This window comes from Ambystoma mexicanum, chromosome 11 (assembly GCF_040938575.1).
Source record: "Ambystoma mexicanum isolate Mex_15411 chromosome 11, UKY_AmexF1_1, whole genome shotgun sequence".
In the NCBI taxonomy this organism is placed as follows: Eukaryota; Metazoa; Chordata; class Amphibia; order Caudata; family Ambystomatidae; genus Ambystoma; species Ambystoma mexicanum.
This window is the reverse complement of record NC_090934.1, coordinates 363889268-363913097: the sequence shown is the minus strand read 5'-3', so window position 1 is coordinate 363913097 and position 23830 is coordinate 363889268.

Here is a 23830-nt window from a genome sequence, read left to right as displayed (position 1 = left end):
GCCTTCATGTCTCCCACCATGTTGCTGCGGATGCTGCTCTGCCTCTGCCCGTGCACTGCCTCCTGCTGCCTGCACATTCTCCGCCGGCTGGGGTGCAGTTGTTGATGTGGCCACCCCTGCTGGACCTCCGACTCCCGACTGTGGCGGGGATGCCTCCTCCACCAGCGTGGCCGCACCGTCAGAGGCAGCTCCACAGGGCACCCAGGTGACTGATGGGTGGGAAGATGGCACAGAGGACGACTGGCGCGTAGGGGGTCCAGTTGAGGAGGGGGTCGGAGCAAGCCCCATCAGATGAAGGAATCTGGCCTGGGTGACCTGTCCCAGCAGGCTGACGTGGTCAACGAGCCATTCGAGATGACGTGCAGTCTCTCCATGAAAAGACTGCAGGTTACCTCGCATGGCCCGTTGACTCAACGCCACACCAGCCAGGACAGGCTCAACCCGGACCTGGATGGCCACGTCCGCAGGCAGAGGAAGGCCAGTTGACGTCAGCTCATCCCCTGCCTGAAAATGGGTCTGGACGTAGGCATCCCTGCTGGTGCAAGATGATGCAGGGACAGGATCGGGGACAGGATTGCACACAGGCACCTCCGCGGCCACCTGTGCTGCCTCCTGTCCCTGGTCCTGCACTGCACCACTAGCACCAGTGGGATCCCCACCTCCAGACCCCGTCTCTGGTGCTTGCACGTCCCCCTCCTCCACCAAACCCCCCACCAACCTGGATGACTCCATGCCATCTTCCCCTGTTGGGCCCTGTGGGGTCCCAGCTGCCCCTTCTGCTGCCGAGGAGTCCAACTGCAACCTCCGCCTCTTGGACCTCCTCCCGGCAGCTGTGGCCTGGGACGCGGCACCGGACTCCTCACTCCCCGACGAGATGACAACACGGGAGGGGAGCCGGGCCTTGCGTCTCCGACTGGCGGTCGGATCCCCGGCGCTGTGCTCCACAGCACCTTCTCCGCCCTCTTCATCAGTTGATGCTGCAGACAGGGAGAAACAAAACACAGGCATCAGGGCACTGTACAATGGACACATACACGCATGACAGTTGCACATGAGTGGCATTGGCAAACCTCAGACATGTCATCACAATCCCCAACACACATGTCATTGCAACTCACACACATGAGCCATACCACAGCCATATCGCAACTGCCACCACCATCCCTACACATACAACAGCATCAGCAGCCAAAGGGGAGCCAGACATCACATGCAACACAGGAAGTGCACCACACATGTACACACAGCATCACACTTGCATGCATGTCTACACCTCTGCCAAGTGTTGCACTGTTCAGACGGGCATCCATGTCACATCTGCCAATCAGGCTTCCACATACCGCTGTCACATGCATCCATGTTGCATCACTGTTGCACCCTTGACAAATACACACACATGCACATGTACACAGTGCTCATACATGCAGCCGAAAACAACATACATGCCTGACATCACGGACATGTCTACTTACATACACATTTATCCAAACATGTGTGCACGCACAACTGCATTTGCCATGCAAGCCCACACACACAAGCACCATCCATGTCTCACACATTACAGCCCTCGCATGTGTCAGACCCACGGCCCTGTACACCCCCACCCATACTCGACCCCATACAAACAGATGTGCAACCGGCACAATGCCGAATAATCACCACACGCACTGCTCACAATCAGGATGCATGTACACTCACAGCTCGACTCCAGACGGGTCTGCTTCTCTAGGACCTGGACGTGGAGCGCTGGGGATATGCGTTCCAGGACCCCCATCTGTTCTTCCGACAAGTGGCCCCGGCGCCCCTTGGCATCCGCTGCCTTCAAGAGGCGCCGGGCCTTGTTCAGGGTCCTGGACCTGAAGTCCTCCCAGCGCTTCCTGACATGTTGGAAGTCCCGGACTGCCACCCCCTCCGTGTTGATGGCAGTCACAATGTCAGTCCAGATCCGAGTCCGTCCTTCCTTGTCGCCGCGAGAACTTCCGAAGAGGGCATCATACTGCCCCAGGACTTGCTCCACCAGGACACCAACTTCGGTGGCACTGAAGCTGGTGCCCCTCTGCCTCTCTGGCCGGGGGTTGTCAGTGGTCACAGATGGTGTTTGCCCCGACATGACAACCCCAGAGGCAGGAGTGGGTGGGCAACTGGGTCTTGGGGCTGGGCTGTGGAGCGATGGAATTCCAGTCGGGAGTCTTCCGTTCCAGCAGGGGTGGTCACAGCAACAGCACCCCTGGCTGATGTGCAGGCAGCAAATGGCAGTGCACGTGGGCAGCAGGCAGTCAGGCAGCAGCAGATGGCAGGTGGGAGCGTGCTCGGGGCTCTGGGGGGCAGTAGTTCGGCCTTTTGGGCAGGAGCGTGGTCTTCCGTGTGCTTACGCGTGGCCAGCTTGTATGGAGTGATTTGGCACGTGAAAATCCTGCACGTCAGAGTGAAAACCGAGGAAAGGCCCTTAGCGCGTAAGCGCATCAGCACGCATACGCGAATCTATTGGACCAAAGGCCCTCAGCGCGTAAGCGCGTCTGTGACGTGACCCGCACGGGTGTTTCCCACACAGCACGTGATGACAGAGCACACGTGGAAAGACTGCACGTCAGAGTGTCATCGTGTGTGATTGGTGGAAATGGCCCTACACGCAGAAGTGACAAAGCGTGTAATTGGTGGAAATGGCCCTAGCGCGTACACGCTGCATAAGTGACGCTGGACGTGTGGGCCTGTATAAAAGGTACGCGTAGAACACCATTTCCTTGTACGTGCTTTTCGTGGAGAGCGAGTGGGTGAATTCTGTACTTCTTGTCGTTTCACACGCGATTTACTTCACGGCGTTTCAAGTTCGTATTCCCTGTTACCTCTGACAGCTTTTTCTCTTTTTTCTCTTTTACTGGTTTACCTGGGCCTGTTCCCTCAAACAGTGTTCCCTTCTACTGTTGTCCTGTCTCCTCAGACAGCGTACAAATCTTCTTTTGGCGGGGGTGTTGCCAACCAAACGCGCTCCTTTTTCACGCTCTTTTACCTGGCAGACGGTGAGTCACGCACGTATCTAACATCTGTGCTTGCCCCGTGTGTAGCCTACCCCTTCAGAGGTCATTCTAGGCTGCGTGTGACACGCATACGTTCATTCTTGTGTTACTGGGTGCCAGAGCGTAGTGCAGGTTTTTCTTTCTGCACACGTGGTCTAGGAGGGGTTGCGTGCACGTCATCTCCCATTTTTGGGGCTCCTGTGCGTAGCGTGACCCGTCATCTTTCCCCAGGGGTTACAATCAGCCTTGCAAGAGCACTAGGGTACAATTACCATCTGGTACCCAACCCCTTTGACCCCCAATTGCCCAGGACAATAGTTTACAGCCACTCCCATACGCACATTAACATCAGTGCCATGGCTGGGAGGCGAGGATTCCGTAAGGGTGGCAAAGGTGGAAGAGCCACAAGTGGTGGCCGTGGTGGATCCGGTAGGGGACGTGGTCATTACTTGCAGGGTGAGCCTGTCCCCCCATGTGTGGAGGACCAGTCAAGGGCACCCATAATCCCCCCCCTCCCGTTTAGGCTGATGTGGCTGACACCATCCATGCTCAGCCCTTGTTGGACCAGCCCATTGTGGCACCAGACCTGGCTGACTCCATGGCTGACTTCCAGGTCAGCAGGCCTATGACACGTGCGCTGGTGCACGTTGATGTCACCATGCCACGTGCATCTGGGGCAGCAAGGTCATCTGCTGCACCAAGTAGGCAGGGCGGAGAGGCTGCAGGGGCAGCTGCGGCTCCATCCACCCCAGCCCTCACACACCCAGCCCGGACAGTGTCGGTCCTAGTCCATGCTGCTGACATTCCCCCTGACACCATCACACTAGAGCCAATGCCTGCACCAACTCCCATGCTGAGTGTGCAATCCCACACTCCTGATTCAGAGTCCACCAGGGCTCTTGCCTCTAGTGTCCAGAGCGGCACAGGACACTCAGGATCACCACCACCTTCCAAGCGGAAGAGGAAGAGTGCTCGTCCGGCACAGGCTGATGCCCCAGACACGGCTACACAGTCCGGCCCATCCAGGAAGCCCAGCTTCACGGATGACGAACTGAATGCACTTGTCGAGTATGTGTCCGCACATGACAACGAGATGGTCATTGTTGCAGGATCCAAGATCACACCTGCACAACGCCAGGCACACTGGCAGACCGTTGCGGACATCGTAAGTGCCCTTGGAATCGTGAGGCGCACAGCCAATGATTGCTATAAGCGCTGGAATGACCTAAAGCGCAGGGCAAAGAGTAAGCTGGCCTCAAGTCATGCCGCAACTCTAGTGACTGGAGGTGGGTCTCCAGTAGTAGACATGGAACTCACTCCACATGAGTCAGTCGCTGGGACCTACGTCACGGAGGAACAGATCCAAGGCGTGGGAGATTTGGCTGATTACGGTGAGTGCACATGCATGTGTGTGTCATCCATGTGCATGGTGTGTGTGAGGGCTTCTGTTTGTGTGACAGGTGAGAGTGTGTGCGCCTGAGTCGTATGGGTCAGCCATGTGCTTCATGCAATACATCCTGCGCAGCTGCATTTGGCCATAGCAGTATCCCTTCTGCCAACTGTAGACATCTAGCCCAACTGCACGCCTGTTGCCCTTGAAGTGTCACCTTGCCACAACATTGTTGCTTGATTTTTCACTGTTCATTTAGTCAGATTGTTTGCATTCCACCACTTCTACTAGGCATGTCGCAGTCCTCTAGTCACATGTCTGACATGGCTATGGTAAAGTGGACTGACTTTGTTACCTGGATATCATTTGTTCAAACATGTCCCTGTGCAATTGCACCATTTCGGACTCTCAGCTCCAGGTGAAGAATCTGACCTGTTTTAATAAGAAAAGCCATTACATGCGGGAACTGGACTGAATGAATAGGTGCTGTCCTCCTCTCCATCTTCACTCAATAGCAATGGTACATGCCATCTGTGTGATGGCATGTGTGTTTCACCTGCCAATCACAGGCCAATGTGTGATGCCACTGCCAGGCAGCATGCAGAAAATGTGTTCATCTTCCATCTTGGTGTCATCAGTGTGTGCCATTTGCCTGCCCTTCATACGCAGTGAGCGTGCATGCATGGGAGGGTTTTAGTCATGTGGGACATGTGTCAAACAAGTACTGGTTCTCTTGCCTCTCAGCCCTCATTGTGTGCCATGGTGCTAATGCCTGTTTCCATTTCTTTGTTTTTATGTCTTTGCAGGGGAAGACGCACCTGATACTGCTGGGGTTGTGGAGATGGTGCAGACCCAGGAGGGGTCCGAGGGCCGACCAACCACCAGTGAGGGACGTGGTGTGGTATTGGGTGAGAACCCACAAGTGCTGCAGGTCGTGCTCTCAAGGGGTGTCTCTGGCTGCACCTCCCCCGAGCTGTACTCAGGTGTTGATTCGGATGAGACCTACGTGCCGTCGCAGGTGAGTGTTCCAGGGAGGGATTCTGTTCTGTCTCACCCACCTGCACCAGGGTCAGAACCCTCAATGGGGATGTCAGTGTTGGCAGCTACGCCTTTGGTGGTTACGGATGAAGGGTCACACTCCGCGACATCTGATCCTGTTCCTGGGCCAGCAGATCAGAGGGGGAATGCAGTCCTGCAGCCTCAGGCAGTGCCGGCACAGCAAGGCGCAGTTCACCTTGCCCCAGACAGGTGTGGTGCCCGCCGACTTGGTGGCCGTACGCCACCTGGCAATACCGCATGGGAGCAATCCATTTACGGTATGGCAACCCAACAGGCAGCATCATCCGAGATGATGGCTCAGGCCATGGATAGGGTGGCCACTTCCATTGTCCCACCTGAAAGGCTGATGGAGCGACTAGAGCAGGCAACCGACTCCATCTGCCAGTCACACAGGGAGGACATGTTGGGGTCCAACAGGGACAGGCGGGCGGCACTGGCGACTCTGCAGGAGGCCATCTCCATTGAGTCCCAGGGCCACAGGGAAGCCCTGAGGCAGGAGCTCCTTCACCTCAGGACGACTCTTGTTGAGCTTGAGGCTTCAACACACCAAAGGACAGAACAGCAGCTGGAGCGTCTCACCCGTACGCTCTCAGCTGAGATGCAGGCAACAAGGGTGGAGGTCCGGGCATCCCGTGAGTTGTTGCATGGGGACCTCCGCACACTCATCCTCCAGAACCAGACCTACCACACCCGCATGCTTGCAGCCATGGAGGAGCAGACTAGGGCCTTGCGTGGGCTGCCTCCCATAGTGCAACCACCTCCGGATGCAGCTGCACAGGGTGATAATAGCGACAGCAGTGATACTCCCACAATAGGGTAGCCGTGTGGGCCATGAGCCCATGGAGGTGTTTTTTTTTCCCAGGATCCACGCAGGTGGGTTCTGGTGTGCATCCTGTCCTCGGACCTCCTGGGTGGCCTCCCCAACCCCCCCGGGCCCTTCAATGGCCATTTTTTTTTTTTTTTTAATTTTTATTTTTATTTTTTTTTATATTATTCCCAATTTTTTTGGGACGATTTGTTGGCTTCCGTGGTTCCTGTGGGCATACGCTGCATTGTGGCTGGGCGCATGCAGGCTTGTAATGTATTTGGTTCAGATGCTTGGGTTTGAGTCACACACACCCCTCCTGCTTCCCGTTTCCATGGGCTTGCAAAGGGTGTGCCCAAGTGACAGTGAATTACACAGTGACGTTGGACTCCCATGAGCTGTGTGGGCAGTCTGTAGTCAATACTGTGTATACATTCCTAGTGCATATTGCTGTTGTGTTGTACACTGCATGTTGCATTGATGTGTAACTCATCTTCTGTGTCTACCTCCCAATTTGCAGGTCCCTTCCTCATGTCTACACAAGGACCTCTAGTCTGGAGATGTGGTCCATGTTGGCAGCAGTGCACCTACAACTCTACATGGCGCCAACACTGCACAGTTGGTAGTGGTGGGAGTGCAGGCATTTCCAGGTGGTGAGACTACTAATATTTAACATTAGTGATGTCATGTTAATGGTAGTACCTGCTCAAGTTTGTTGTTGGTCCGGCATTACTGTGAGCATTTCAGGTGTTGCAAGTTTCTAATAGGGACACTGTACATTGTGACACTAGTGTCATGTTGTGGGGATTACTTTGTTTACCTGCAAATAGCATGACATGGCACGGTGTGTCATGTGGCGGTGCTGGGGTTGGGTTGGCTGACATGGCACTGTCCTCTTGTTGCATTTTGCAAGTGGGTATTCATTTTAGCTGCTTGAATGTGTAACTTCACAAAACTGCATTGGTGGTGTCTGTGTGGGTAGGGATGCACACATTGTGACACTTCCAGGTGAACAATCTCAGGCTGATATGGTCTTCACGGTTCTTTCTCCAGACATTCAGGATCAGTGTCAGGTTGAGTCATCATTGATTGTCAGATGGAATGTGCCAGGGCAGTGTGCACTCCACAGGGGTGTGATTTCTATGTGAAGTAATTAGCCACTAGCTGTGTACGGGCTGCCTCCCCCCGTGCCCTTTCCCCTCCCATGCGCAGCGGCTGTGCATGTGGTTGGGGATGGGGGGGCACCACCATGTCCACGGCCAGGCCCCGGCGTGTTGCAACGTTGTGCAGGACACATGCTGCCACTATGATCCTGCACACTACTGGGGGAGCGTACAACAGCTGCCCGCCAGAACGGTCAAGGGAGCGAAAGCGTGACTTCAGCCCTCCGAATGTGCGCTCCACTATGCCCCGGGTTGTAATGTGGGCTGCGTTATATCTTACCTGGGGTGGCGTGGTGGAGTTCCGAATTGGCGTCATCATGTGGGGGCTGAGAGGGTAGGCACTGTCCCCTGTGGAGGTGGTGATTGGTATCATTGGTGGGGTTGTGACCTTGCTCAGTATCTGACATGCATGCATGTGCAGTGGCATTCATACTCACCAAGCAGCCATGTATCGCCATGCCGCCCAGCTTCTAGGTCCCGGCTTAGGGTGGACATTCGGTAAATGAAGCTGTCGTGGGTTGACCCGGGATAGTTGGCATATACTGAGGTGATGATTCCCTTGGCATTATATACTACCTGCACGTTGATGGAATGCCAGTGCTTGCGGTTCCTATAGATGTGCTCAGATGCCCTGGGGGGACGTAGAGCCACATGGGTGCAGTCGATGGCACCTAGCACTTTGGGGAATCGTGCCACAGCGTAGTAATCCAGGGCGGCAGCATGCCTTTCTGCAGGTGTTCTGGGCAGGTATATGTGCCTGCGGACTGATGGGCGTGCAGTGATGATGTTCAAGACCTGGTGTAGGCAGCGTGACTGGGTGGCCTGTGATACACCACCCACAATGGCACTTGTCCGCTGAAATGATCCAGTGGCTAAGAAGTGCAGTACATTGAGGACCTTCTCCAGGGGGCTGAGTGCTTGGGAGCACAGGGTGGGTGATGTGAGGTCATCCTCCCACTCACTCACCAGGTCCAGTATGATGTGTGGTGGAAACCTGTACCTCCCATGCACCTGGTCATCAGGCATCCCGAAAAGGCTGGTTCTGGGTGTGAATATTCTGGCCCTGACTATCCTCCTCCTCCTCCTTTGGTAGGCCACGCCCACTGCTGCTAGGAACGGTATGTTCATCCTGGGTCTGAGCTTGTAATTTTTTTAGCGCGCAAATTAATGCGTTGCGCGTGTTGTATGCGAGCGTGTGACCCGCGCACCCCTGAAATCCAGTACCCAGTCCAATAGCGTGTGGAAATTCCCGCGCACACCGGGATACAGGTGCGCTGACGTACTTGCGTGTGTAAGTGTTTGCGCACACCTGATATACACGTACATAGGCCAATCGCGTGTACGCACACTTTTGTCCAATTACACGCGATGACACCCTGACGTGCTGTCCAATTACACGCGATGAGACTCTGCCGTGCTGTCCAATTACACGCGATGAGACTCTGACGTGCTGTCCAATTACACGCGATGACACTCTGACGTGCATTCTTTCCACGTGTGCTCTGTCATCACGTGCTGTGTGGGAAACACCCGTGCGGGTCACGTCACAGACGCGCTTACGCGCTAAGGGCCTTTCCTCGGTTTTCACGCTGACGTGCAGGATTCTCACGTGCCAAATCACTCCGTACCAAGCTGGCCACGCGTAAGCACACGGAAGACCACGCTCCTGCCCAGAAGGCCGAACTACTGCCCCCCAGAGCCCTGAGCACGCTCCCACCTGCCATCTGCTGCTGCCTGACTGCCTGCTGCCCCTGCACTGCTGGGGGGTGGGGGTGGTGGGAGACATGAGTGGGGGCCTGGTGGAGGCTGCCCATGGTGGCAGGGGGGTGGGGGTGGTGGGAGACATGCATTGTTGATCAGTAGTGCAAGGTGACATGTGGGTTGGCTGGGGGGCATGCCCATGGTGGATGGGCTGCCTGCGGGACATGAGCATGGGTGCAGGGTATTCCCCCGTGGTGTGGGCTGCCTGCAGGGTCCGTGGAGGTTGTGGAGCGTACACCTGGGAGGGCCCACACGGCCAATTCACGTGTGGTACTCCCCAGAACCCCTGAAATACACGTACCCTGCTGAAATCGCATGTGGAACTTCCCGCGCACCCCTGAAATACACGTACCCTGCTGAAATCGCGTGTCAAACTTCCCGCGCACCCCTGAAATACACGTACCCTGCTGAAATCGCGTGTAAAACTTCCCGCGCACCCCTGAAATACACGTACCCTGCTGAAATCGCGTGTCAAACTTCCCGCGCACCCCTGAAATACACGCGCCCAGGCTATTCGCGTGTGGAACTTCCCGCGCACCCCTGAAATACACGTACCCTGCTGAAATCGCGTGTAAAACTTCCCGCGCACCCCTGAAATACACGTATCCTGCTGAAATCACGTGTAAAACTTCCCGCGAACCCCTGAAATACACGTACCCAGCCAAATCGCGTGTGATACTTCACGCGTACCCCTGTAATACACGTACCCTGGCCAATCTCGTGTTCAACTTCCCGCGTACCCCTGTAATACACGTACCCTGGCTAATCGCGTGTATTACTTCACGCGTACCCCTGATATGCACGTTACCCGCTTTGCGTTCCATATTTGGCAGCCCTGTAAACTGGTCCAGGGTTAGCGCAGCCCTTTGCGATGATTTTGCGATTTTGATGGCTTTTCCTTGCGCGAGGGCGTTCTTGGGGCGTTACTGGCGCTGCTGCAGGGTCGCTGCAATACTCTGCGCCACGGCTGGTTTGGGAGCCTAAAATCCATGAATACGCTGTGCGCGGAAATCGGTTTTAGCGCACGTGCCTGGCGCAGACAATCGCACGCAGACACTCTGGGCCAGCCGCTTGCGACACTTTTCTGCGAAATTCTATGAATTACCCTGTATATTTTAATGGCTATAATTAGTAAAAACACTCGACACAAATTTTAAATTTTAAAGGGCAACAATAATGAACATGAATTTTCAATGAGGAAATGTATTGATTTACTGCAAATGATACTAAGGACTTACACAGATAACTGAAAGAAATAGAAAAGGAATACGCTAACGGACATAGATTAACACAGAATATTCTATGGAAAAGCAAACAGATGATACTGGAAATTTGGAATTTGACTGGGATTTCAATGGGATTTCAATAGGATGCAAGGGATATGCAGTTTTGGGGACTGGGTGATGTGATACTTGCAATGTAATCTTGAGTTTGGGAATCTGGACAGCCAGTAAAGTCTCTGGACAGCGGGGCCAAGGGATCTGGTCAATAAGAGGGCGGGCCATGAGATCTGGTCACTGACACAGCTGGGCCAAGAGATCTGGTCACTGGGACAGTTGGGCTCTCCTGGATGTGATCAGCTGCCTTTCCTCCTTTCTCCCTGGATTCTTGTGTATGCCTGGATCTGGATGGCTGGTTCTGCATGGATGGATGGTTCTCCTTGGGTCTGGTTTTGAATCCGAATCTGGATGGCTTGTCAGTGGATTGTCAGCGGATTGCCTTGTTTTCCCTGTATTCCCCTAATAGCCAGAATGACATCATTGTTTTTACAAAATCGGGGGGCACTCTTGACTTAGCGCTCTGCTTGCATAGGGCAGTCTCCCAGTGTCCCCTCCTTTCCCCGAGCAGATTGGTTCAGGGGAACAACATAATTTATGTGTGTGCATTTATGACTTTTCTTTCTCTCACCAAACCTATTTCTTGACAAAAATGAGTTATGGATCAAAGCATCAGATTTATACTAGCCACCCTCATGAAAAGTAGATATGCAGATTCAATGGATCAAAGGGAATTGGGCACACAGATCGCCAACTCTGTGTAAGGTAGCATCACTTTTTGGCACATTTTTGCCCTTTGCATGAGATACATAATTTTTAAAATTATGGAAATGAGTACACATGTTCATAAGTACATTTTGCATATTTTCCCCAAGTTTCGTATTGGTCCCATTTATAAAGCAGCCATTTCAGTTCACCATGGGCTAGAAAGATGCTCATGGTCGCTTTCTATTCACCAAACATTTACATAGAAAACTAGCATAACATAATAATTCTTATTTATTCAGAGTGCTGAGATCAATGTCTTAAACTGCAGCAGTCTTTTAGTGTCAATGGCAAAAGTTGGTCACATGGGAGGGCAGTGCTGCAAAACCACCACAGTTAAATTGTCTGCTCTTAGCTCAGTTTACACAAAGGACATCCTGGGAATGAGTGCTGAGGGCCCTGTCACTTCCTTTGTATTTTCTGGCAGTCCTGCCGGCCGGTCTAGTAGAACCAGTAATTATCACACCCTCAGCCCCAGCACATGTCCGTGCAGAATTAATTCATTTGTGGATACGACCTCCTGCCAAACTGGTTTGACTAGAATTCCTGGGCCGTATCCAGTCTGATTGAAGTCTTGTGGGGGGAAAAGCATACTATACATGGCTTTGCAGCCTCCCACCAACATATACAATAATATTTATCTGCGAGCAATAGCTGTCATTTGACATTTGACTTTAAATGTAATTTTTCCTTCATTATAACAAATAGATTCACACATGTGAAAGCTTTACATTTCCTGCTTGCAATTAGGTTTTATAAATAATATTCTCTTCCCATTGATCCTTTTTGAGCGGGTTAGCAGGTAATATTGGTTCATGAACACAAATGGGAAACTCCAGAGAGTTTCTTTGACACTTTGTAGTGTTTAAATGAAGAAAAAGAACAAATTGCAATGCCGTCTGTAATGCTGTGCGCAGCCTTTATTCTTCAAATGACAAAACAGCCAATGCATAACCTTCCTTTTGATTAAAATGAAATAAGAAATTGCACCCATTCTTTGTGTGGCAGTGTTTAAAGCTTGCCACCCATGTGGCAGAGAAAGAAAGCACAGCCGTTTTGTGGGTGAAATGGGGAAATGCGGTTTTGGCGTGAAGGGGATTTCTGTTATGGGCCTTAAATGTACCCCACAACTGGGACTGTGGGTAGACATTCCACTAGAGTTAGGGATACTGTTTCAAGCCAGATGAAGGGCTGGTCTTGGTAGATTGGGAGAGGCCACCATTCCTGGTTATGGGTCATTCTTGTGAGCTGCTGTCTTTACCTGTAATACGACTTGAGGGATGACATTATTGTCTGTGGAGTTGGAATTGACGTGACATTTTTAACTGCTTAAAGGTCTTTGCAAGATGTTCATTTATTCTTCAAAATTTAGTTTTGAAGGGAGCAGGACTTTTAATAAGACAGATATCTGAATGTTTTTGGTTTTATAATCTCTTATGTTGCCATGCCTTCTGACTAGGAGTATGGTGTCAGAGACAAGCGCAGTCACTCTGAAGTGGAGGTGATACATTTGAGGTGTTCTACCTAGAATGTTGCACTCTGTAGCTGGACAAGTACATCCGCCAACTCTGCCACTAGTGCAGCTAGATCATGGAATGCACTCAAATAAGGACTGGGAAACATGAGTGGGATAAATGTTTGCTCAGGTCTGTCTCAGAAAAAAAACCTTTTACGCTCACTGTCTATCACTGAATCATTCAGGGACAGACTTCTGGGAGCAAATGAGAGCTTAGCCCGTGGTTTAGACAGTTGAGGGTCCAATTTGACAGAACCATGTGTAGAGTGGTAATGTCCTCAATTTCGTAGGTTCTAAACATGTAGCTCAGGATGTCCAGCATATCTAATGCCACCCACTCCTTGTAAATAACCTCCTGCTCCACCATAAACTATATAAACATTCTTTGAGCTTTCATTCTTCATCATCCATCAACTTTCTACAGAGGCAAAGAGAACCAGTTAGACGGCACAATTTTCAAATATACATTAATTACATCCACAAGAGATAAGATACATCTGTCTCTCTTTCCAAAACAAATACACAAAGCACACATCCATCCACAAGCAAACCTACAACAAGGAGTAAGAACCCACCTAGGTACAGACACGCTCAATCAAAAACTCAACGAGAGAGAAAACTTAACCAGACCCCTGTCCTTGCTTGATGACTAGACAAACATGGAGATAAATAGTAATTTCACAGACCAATCTGAAATAGTTTGCCGTTTGGCAGACCTTGGCACTGGTCCAAGCACTGTCAAGTGTCCCAAAACCTCAAGATAGAAGATTTAAGCACCAAAGTCCAACAGTAGTGGGGAGGGTGAATAACTTGCTGCCATATATCAGCAGTAGTCAAGATATATAAAATAATTTTGCTTTTTTACTGTCAATTCCATCAAATACAGTTACTCTTCATTGCAGATGTAGGCATAGGTGTGCAAGCAGGACAAGTGGGAGCAACTTCCATCGATAGTCATTAATTACAATCAAAACAGATATAACTCTTCCTTATTGGGATCAGTGAGGGGTAACTGAAGGGTGATGGGTGATTAAACCACCAACACACCTTCAGCACTGGGACTGATGTGGAATCTGGAAGTGTTACTTTCATCCTAACTCTGTCCAGAATTTCTTTACGACCATACCTTCTTTTGTACTTCCCCATGAACCTCTGGAAGGTATCATACCTTCTGATGCACCGTCCCATTCTTCCTCTGAGGATCAAATGAGGTGCTGAATTCTCCTGGACATAGGGGCCATTGGTTCCATTGGGCCCTTCAGTCTTAGGAAAGTGGTTTCAATGAACAAGACTACACTTTCCTGCATCGGACACAAGGGGAGAAGGGTTCTCTGGTATTATGTGCATGGCTTCAGCACAATTCCTTGGACATTTTCTGCCGAACATTGTGGAGATCTCAGCAGCACTGAAATCTCATACCTGCGTTGCTGTTGTCAGTAGTTAAATGCTTGTAGTATTGTGAGTGTTGTGACTCCAACATTATGCCTGTGGTATACAGAAGCTTAGGATGTCACTTCTTGTGCTTCGCCCTGGAACATTGATACTTTGCCTCGGCATGCAGTATGCTAGCAGGTGGTACTTAACGTCACATCGATCACCCAGGATTGGCATAGTGAGGTAGTGAAGCTAATGCACGTGAGAAAGATGGGTTGCATGTTCCTCATCCTGTAGCGAACAAACCTTTGATAGTGTATATTTGAAAAAATAGAGTGGATGCCAAGTGACCTGCTCTAGAACAACTGTCTGTCTCGAGGCGGGCAAAGTTGGATGGATTACGGGTTACCCCTTCATTTATGGAAATAGCGTAAGGGCACGACAAAGGCTTTTTCATTTAGCATGCCTGCATAGATGACTCTTTCAGTGTGTGGAGGCACATCAATATTTAAGATTGTGATAAGTGAGAAGCAATTGGAAGGTAAGGCCTTATAGTAGAGCTGGTTGGGGGAATAATAATTCGTGCTTTCAGTCTAGATCCCAGCAATCCTCCAAAAAACAGAAATGCATAAAAAATATAGTTGTCATTGGTGGTGTCTTGATCAATGGGAAATAGCATTAGTTTATATATGTGATGTATAATAATTTGTATCGCATGTGTTCTTTTAAATATATGGGGTGTGTTAACTCACGGGACAATGCTACTGTCTATTGGGGGTAATTCATGGAACATATGTGCACCGAATTAGTGGTACAAGCTGGCGCAAGCGTAAAGCTTTTCCCCGGCATGTGTGCCAAAACCGTGTTAACCTTACACGTCACTGTGACTTTCCAAAGGTGTGCGCGACAGGAAGGAGGAAAGCGCACAACTTCTCGCGCACACACTTAAAAAGGGGGCGGAACAATGGGAAGGGGGAACAACGCGTGAAAATGAGGGCGTAAGTGGGGAAGTACTGCTGGGAAATACACAGAATGCCCACACACTCGTGAACTTCACGTATTCATGGAATCAAATATGGGAAACCCACACACGCCAAAAGACACGGACAGGCATAAACACATCTGCCACACGAAGGCAGGCAGAAGCATCCCCGCGCAGTATAAAAGAGCGCGCAAACAACAAACACGTATATACAGCTACGATGAATGTCCACTTTCACGCAGCACTGATCATGGGACACCGCAGGAGGAGGAGAATGGCCAGGCCCGCATTTCTTTTGCCCAGGATCAGCCTTTTTGGGATGCCTGATGACCAGGTCTATGGCAGGTATAGGTTTCCACCTCATATCATCCTAGACCTGGTCCAGGAGTGGGGGGATGACCTCACATCGTCCACCTTGTGCTCCCAAGCACTGAGCCCCTTGGAAAAGATGCTCAATGTACTGCAGTACTTGGCCACTGGGTCATTTCAGTGGACCACTGCCATAGTGGGCAGGGGGGTCTCACAGCCCACACAGTTACGCTGCCTACACCAGGTGTTGGCAATCATGACTGCGCAACCCTCAGTCCGCAGGCACATATACATGCCCAGAACACCCTCAGAAAGGCAGGCCATGGTCCAGGACTTTTACAGGGTGGCACACTTCTCCAAATTGCTCAGTGGCCTAGATTGCACCCATGTGGCCCTACGTCCACCTAGCGCCACGGAGAATATCCACCGCAACCGCAAGCACTGGCATACCATCAACGTGCAGGTTGTATGCGATGCACAGGGGATCATCACCTCTGTCCATGCTAACTATCCTCGGTCCACCAATGGGCCTCATTACGACCCAGGCGGTAAGTTACCGCCTGGGCCGTCACTTTACCACCATGGCGTAAACTATGTTTACGCCATGGTGGTTGGCGGACTTACCGCCCCATTCCGACCTTGGCGGGGCGGTAAGTCCCCAATCCCCATTTACCCTTCCCCATTCCCATTTTTGCCCCATAGGGCATAATGGGAGTGGGGAAGGCGTTAATTACGCCACCGTAAATTACGGTGGCGTAATTAACTCCATGGTCCCTTAGCGCCATGGATTTTAACACCCGCTAAAAGCGGGTGTTAAAAGCTCCATGGCGCTAAGGGACCTCGTAATTGGCGGTAAGGGGTCGGCGCAGCTAACGCTGGCGTAAACCCCTTACCGCCAGGGTCGTAATGAGGCCCAATGACAGTTTCATATACAGAATGTCCGCCCTGAGCCAGGACCTGGAAGCTGTGAAGCATGGCAACACATGGCTCATTGGTGAGTACAAATGCCTGAGCACATGTATGCACGTCAAACACAGACAAATACACAAACCAAACTAATGACAACCATTATCACCTCCCCAGGGGACAGTGCCTACCCTCTGAGCACCCATATGATATATGATAACGCCAATACGGAACCCCACCTCCCCACCCCAGGTAAGATACGCAGCCCATATTGCAACCTGGGCCATAGTGGTGCGCACATTTGGAGTGCTGAAGTCACGCTTCTGCTCCCTTCACCGCTCTGGCGGGCAGCTACTCTATGCACCCAGTAGTGTGCAGGATCATTGTGGCAGCATGTGTTCTGCACAATATAGCAACATGGCGGGGCTTACCGTTAGACATGGTGGTGCCCTCACGTCCCCAACCACACGCACAGGCGCTGCGCATGCTCTGCGCATGGGAGGGGAAAGGGCACATGGAGGCTGCCCAACTGAGGTGCCCCACACCTTTTGTGGCCTCCCAACCATGGCACAGATGTACTAGTAGCAATGGGAAGTGCACACAACAATTGTCCTGGGCGAGGGGGGCAAGGTACGTGATGCAAACAGCACCCCTGTGCTCGTGCAAGGCTGCCTGTGGCCCCTCAGGAAAAATGACGGGTCACGCAATGCTCAGGCATCCCAAAAAAGCAAGAAAAATTAATACGCGACCCCTGCAGCCCACGTGCATGTTAAAAAACACACGGAGTATGCTGTGGCAGCCAGGAACACAAAAAATGTGTACGTGATCAACACACAGGCTAGTATGCCTGAAAAAAAGGGGTACGCGACAAACAGGGACACTCTCTGTGGGAAAAATAGCATGTGCGACGCACTGTCTGCCTTGCGTGTAGAAGAAGAACGCGTAGGCAACACCCATGCCAAAAGAAGAAGTACGCACTGTAGCCGCTATGAAGTAATCGCATGTGAACTCCAATGTCTGGAAACCACACGCACCGCTCTCCACAAAAAGCACGTACAGAGCGATGGAAACCCACATGGGACATTTAACCCGTGCTGAGGGTAACGCTCGCGCGCATCACCTCACTTACGTGTAGGTCCTTTCCTCGAATGTCACGCTTTATCACGCAGACGGGCTGTTTTTTCACGTGCTGAATCAGTATGCAGCCGAGGGAAACGCCCGCGTGTGTTACGTCACATATGCGCTTACGCGCTAAGGGCCTTTCCTAGAATTACATGCTGACGTGCTGTTTTTTCACGTGCAAAATCACTCTGTATCAAGCTGGCCATGCGACTACACATGGATGACCATGCTCCTGCCCAGAAGGCCATTTTCCTGCCCCCCAGACCCCTGAGCCGACTCCCACCAGCCATCTGCTGCTGCCTGCCTGCCTGCTGGCCACATGCCCTGCTATTTGGTGCCTGCACATCAGCCATCTGCAGGGGTCCAGTTGCTGTGACCACCCCTGCTGGAACAGAAGACTCCCGACTGCAGTTCCATTGCTCCACAGCCCAGCACCATGACCCATTTGCCCACCCACACCTGTCTCGGGGGTTGCCATGTTGGGGGAAACAACATCTGAGACCACTGGCAACCCCCAGCCAGAGAGCCAGAGGGCTGCCAGCTTCACAGCAGATGCCCTCTTCGGAAGAACACGCACCGACAAGGATGGACGGAGAAGGATCTGAATGGACATCATGGTTGCCATCAATGCGGTGGGGGTGGCAACCCGCGACCTACCACACGTCCGTAAACGCTGGGAGGACTTCAGGTCCAGGACCCTCAGGAAGGCCCGGTGCCTCTTGGACGCAGCGGATGAACAGGGGTGCCGGGACCGCCTTACCAATGAACAGATGAGGGTCCTGGAACGCATATGCCCAGCACTTCACCTCCAGATCCTTGAGAGGCAGACCTGTCCGGAGACAAGCGGTAAGTGTCCATGTGTACTTATTGGATGCTGTGCATGTTGAGGTGTGCCAGGAGTGTGCAGCATGGACATATGTCTAAAAAGGTCCATGTATGGATGTGTATGTGCATGGACATGAGCCTGCCGCACGTGAGTCCAGTCATGTGTGATGCAAATCAATGGTGTATGTGTTCCAAAGCATGATGCACAAATGCATGTGGAGACACACATATGTTGGCATTTCTGTGTATGTACTATGCCATGGTTGCGGTGTGACACATGGATGCTGGTTCCACCTTCATGTATGTGCACGGTGTACATGTGTGTGTGTGTGTGTTTGACATGTATGCGACTGTGATGCGCCATGGATGCATGTGACACAGACATGTATTGAGCCGATTGGCAGATGTGACATAGTTGCCGGTGATTGCACTGTGACAGGTGGTAGAGATGTACAGATACATGTCTGTCTGGTGGCGTGTGTACATGTGTTTGGCACTCCCCGTGTTGCTTGTAACTTCAGGCTGACCTTTGGATGTTGATGCTGTTGTGTGTGTATGGATGCGGCTGCCTATTGCACCATTCCTGTTAATTTGTGCATGTGTGTGGGTTCAAATGTTGTGTGTTGGGGAGTGTGATGCCATCTGTGAAGTTTGACACTGCCACTCATGTGCAACTGTAATGTGTGTATATGACCATTGTACAGTGACCTGATGCCTGTGTTCTGTCTCTCCCTGTCTGCAGCATCAACTGATGAAGAGGGCGGAGACGGTGCTGTGGAGCACAGCGGCAGGGATATCACCACCAGCTGGAGACGCAGTGGAGTGAGGAGTCTGGTGCTACGTCCATGGCTGCAGCTGGTGAGGGTACGTCCAAGAGGCTGCATTTGGAGGTGAACTCCTCGGCAACAGTAGGGGCAGGTGAGCCCCCACAGGGGCCTATGGAGGAAGATGGCATGGAGTCATCCCGGTTGGTGGGGGGTTTGGTTGAGGAGGAGGCTTCGGAAGGCCCACGCACGGGGCCTGGAGGGGGGATTCCACTGGTGCTAGTGGTGCAGTCAAGGGGTGAGGACAGGTGGCAGCACAGGCCGCCGTGGAGGTGTTTGTGTGTAATCCTGCCCCAGATCCTGTGACTGCATCATCCGGCACCAGCAGGGATGCCTCCGTCCAGACCTGTTTACAGGGAGGGGATGCGCATACAACAACTGGCCTTCCTCTCCCTGCGGACATTGCAATCCGTGCCCGTATCGAGCCTATCCTTGCTGGGGTGGCATTGCGCTAACGTAGGATTCGGGATGACGTGCAGGGTTTTCGTCTGGACAATGCATGTAATTTCGGATCACTCTTTGGCCGCGTCGACCTACTAGGTCTGGTCGTCGGCACTGGGTTCATCCGTGTGCTGGAACTCCTTGTGACCCCTCCTCAACTGAACACCCTATGCACCAGTCATCCTCCATGCCATCTTCCAGCCCAAGTATCACCTGGGCCCCCTGTGGAGCTGCCCCTGAGCCAGCGGCCAGGCTGGTGGAGGACACATCCCTGCCACATTTGGGAGTCGGAGGTCCAGCAGGGCTGGCCACCCCAACAACTGGACCCCAGCAAGAGGAGGATGTGCAGGCATCAACAGGTAGGGCATGTGCACGGCAGTAGCAGGCTCAGGGTGGGAGCGATCGTGGCTCGGGCACATCAACATCACAGGGGCAGGCATTGGCTGGAGGGCAGGAGGACCCAGGATTGGGAGTGTCTTCCGTGTGGCAGCGGTTGGGCCAGCAGATAGATGCAGAGCGGCGGCGGGCAGAGGTGGCATGGCTCACAATGGTCAGGGCGGAGAACTCCATGCACAGGGCATTGAAGTGGGCTGAGTTCCTCGAGACAACGCGCAGGGAGTTGGAGGAGGCCATGCTGCATCCCTGCAAGATCTCGAGGCCAGGGAAGAGGCCCGCCTCCGGAACATCGACGTGGAGTTCGATGATGCCCTGGCCCAGAACATGAAAGAGTAAGCCGTTGGACTTGCCCTCGCCTTTGTACATAGTTCTTTAGGCTTAGGTTTCCTTTGTTTTATATTTTTTTTTGGAGTTCATGGACTTTACTCCACTTTATGTATATAGTCTTTTTATTTATAGGATTTTTGGTAGGTTTCCTTTTGTTTGGGGATCATGGACCCTTTGGACTTGCATTGTAAATAGTTGAAGACTTGTACATGCTTTCGTTATTTCGACTTCCCCTAAATCAATGGTTTTATTTTTTATTTTATTTTTAGTTTATATGGACATTTGCAATGGACCACTTTTCAGTTTTCATGTCGTGGATTTTTGTTTTTCATTGGATTTTCCTTTTTTTTGGTATTGGTTTCATTATTTCTTAATTTGCAAGTTTAATTTTCATTATGTTCTTTAAATATGTTTTTTAATACATTTCATATATCTTCATTATTGGTGTTGTCTACTCTCATTGGTTTTGTACATGTCTCTATAAGCATTGCCTCAGTCATGTGTTGCCACTGTGTGGCTCTGTTGTACATTTATGCATGGCCATGCTGGTTCTTTTAAGACTCTCATGGCATGGGTAATTTGGGAGTGGGTGCAGTGGATGGTTGCATGCTTGTACTGGGGGGCAGGGGGGATTTGGGTTGGCATTAGGGCTATGGGTCTGTTTTGTTATGACATGGTGTTTGGTGGGCCATGTGTCGGGGCCTGCTGGCAGGTGATCGTCAATAGGGGGTGGGTGGGTGGTGTGGGGAACATGAGTCGGACCTGCTGGCAGGTGCCCGTCAATGGGGAGTGGGTGGGTGGGGTGTGGGACATGAGTCGGGCCTCCCAAGTGCATGGTGACATGTGGCCTGCCTGTGGGGCATGCCCAGGGGTGATGGCCTGCCTGTGGGGCTTGCCCAGGGGTGAAGGGCTGCCTGCGGGGCATGGTCAGGGTGGATGGGCTGCCTGCGGGGCATGCCCAGGGTTGATGGGCTGCCTGCAGGTCATGGGAAGGGGGGGAGGGCCACACCTGGGAGGGCCCACACTGCCCAATCACGTGTAAAACACCCCGCGCACCCCTCGGAATATGCATATTCTGAGGGGTGCGCGGGGTGTTTTACACGCCATTTCGCTGGCGCGAGCGGGGTACGCATATTCCGAGGGATGCACGGGGTGTTTTACGCAAGATTTCACTGGCACGAGCGTGGTACGCGTATTCCGAGGGGTGCGCAGGGACTTTTCCATGGATTTTGCTGGTGTGAGTGGGGTACGCGCATTCCGAGGGGTGCGTGCAGAGTTTTTCACATATTTTCACTGGCGCAAATGGGTACGTATATTCTGCGGGGTACGCGGGGTGTTTTACACATGATTTTGCTGGCGTGAGCAGGGTACGCATAATCAAAGGTGTGCGTGGTGAGTTTTCCACATGAATTTGCTGCCGCAACCAGGATACGCATAAAAACATCACACAAATCCAGTACATGGCCTTTGCGCCATGTACTGGATTTGTGTGATGTTTTTGGCGCATGGGGCAGGGTTGGGGGTGTAACTGGTGTTGCTGTAGGGTCGCTGCGCCCCTCTGCACCATGGCTGATTATGGATGTTAGTATCCTTGAATACGCTGTGCGTAAAAATGGTTCTTGGCGCACGCTCCCTCTGTGCGCCAGCCGCGTGCGCCACTTGTGTGTTAACTTCTATGAATTACCCCCATTGTGTAGGGAAAGCCAAATCAAAATAAAGTTACAGAGCAATGCACCATTTTAATTTTTTAAACAAACAAGCTGCAGCTGTAAGCTGCAGCCTGTGCACAGCAAATTAAAAAGACACATGGAAACAACATTTGCGATGTTTGCAGTCCCCTAAAATCAAAATATAGTGACAAGGCCTGAGATAAAGATATCCAAGTACAAGAAAGTATGCTACAATTTCTATTAACATGCCGAACTGCTCAATCTGAAGGCAAAATCACTGCATTTTAGACAGAAAACAATAATTGTGCTAGTGTTTGGGTTTATTTTCAGAAATCAAGGGACATGGCTATGAAACCTACAGATGTTGAAAATGTGGACAGGTTTTTGATAAGCCAATACGATGGATAAACTGCCTGTTTTTTTGTTGTGATTACAATGGATGCTTACATTTGCCAACCCGCAACAACCTGTGTGGTATATTTTTGATATGGGTTTTGACAATTTGCTTACTTTTTTAATGTTGTCAATTATGATTTACTTTTATTGGGCATCACCATATTGATTTGTTATGAATGACAATACTCATCATTTATTTGATTGTGATTTAACATGGTTTTCATGGATACAAATAGCCTTGAGGACAACCGCACTGGTCGAAACACGTGTTGGCTATACTTCTGTTGTACTACACGAAAACAATATAAAGAAAACATCATTTTGATTTCAAAGTGTGGACTTCATTACTTTGAAGTGAATCCTCTGATGACCTAATACTCAACAGAGTTTTATGAATGAGGAATACTAGTTTCAAGCGCGGTGACAGCCTTGCAATAATTTAATAATTATTGTCATTGTAGGATGAATCTTTTGTGGAGGATTCTCAGTTTGTGAGACTCCCGCAGCTGGAAGACATATAATTGACAATTATAATAACGCAATAGGTCGGGTGAATAGCGCACAGGACTAAGTATCAATCCACTACTACTTAATAAGTCTGTTTTTTGGATACAATACTGTGCATGCTGACAACCATCGGTAAATATGACAGATTATATGTTAAACAGGGATGAGGACAGGGCTGCACTGTTTGCACCAAGGGGCAGCACGGCAAATCCATTCAAAAGTAATTCTAACTCAGTAGATACCTTGAAGCAGAAATTCATCAGATTGGAAAGACTTTCCAAAAAAGAAATAAACAAATACTGGGAACAAGCATCACTAACTAATTATTTGGAGAACAACATTGTTCCCCGTGGTTTAAGGATCCTCATTTTTCAAAATTTTGATGAAGATGAGAATGCGGTTCTAGCAGAGAAATGGGAACACAACTTAAGTTCCAGTTCTAAAAATATGTTGGAACTATTGATCATGCATGCCAAAAGAGAACATACCAGAGTATTGGAACAGATTAACCTAGTTAAGGAGGAAATTAAGAGCATGACTAACGCAGAAACAACCAAACAAAAAAATTATGATAAAATGAATGAGATACTCCGGGAATATCAAGATGAGATCAAAATGAGAAAATTTAGAAAGTTTTTCAGGGATGATAAGGACTACAGACTTGACAGGATTTATACTTTTCTGACCAAATACGACAACAGTGGCCCTAAATCCAAACCCAGTTCAACTCACACCACTCCTGTCAGCTCTGACCCTGATTCAGAGGAGGAGATTCGAGATAATCCAAAACAGGATCCAGCAACTAATACAGCAGATAAATCTGAACCAATAAACCAACAAGGTTTTACTTTTTTAGAAGAAATACGGAGTCACAGAAAGGGCGATCAAAAAATATTTCTCCAGAAACAAGTCAGATTCCAAACCTCTCCAGGAACACCTATTCCAATACCCAACACCGCACAAGGGGCCGGCGGGGGGGGAAATGTAAGTGGAAGTGGCAG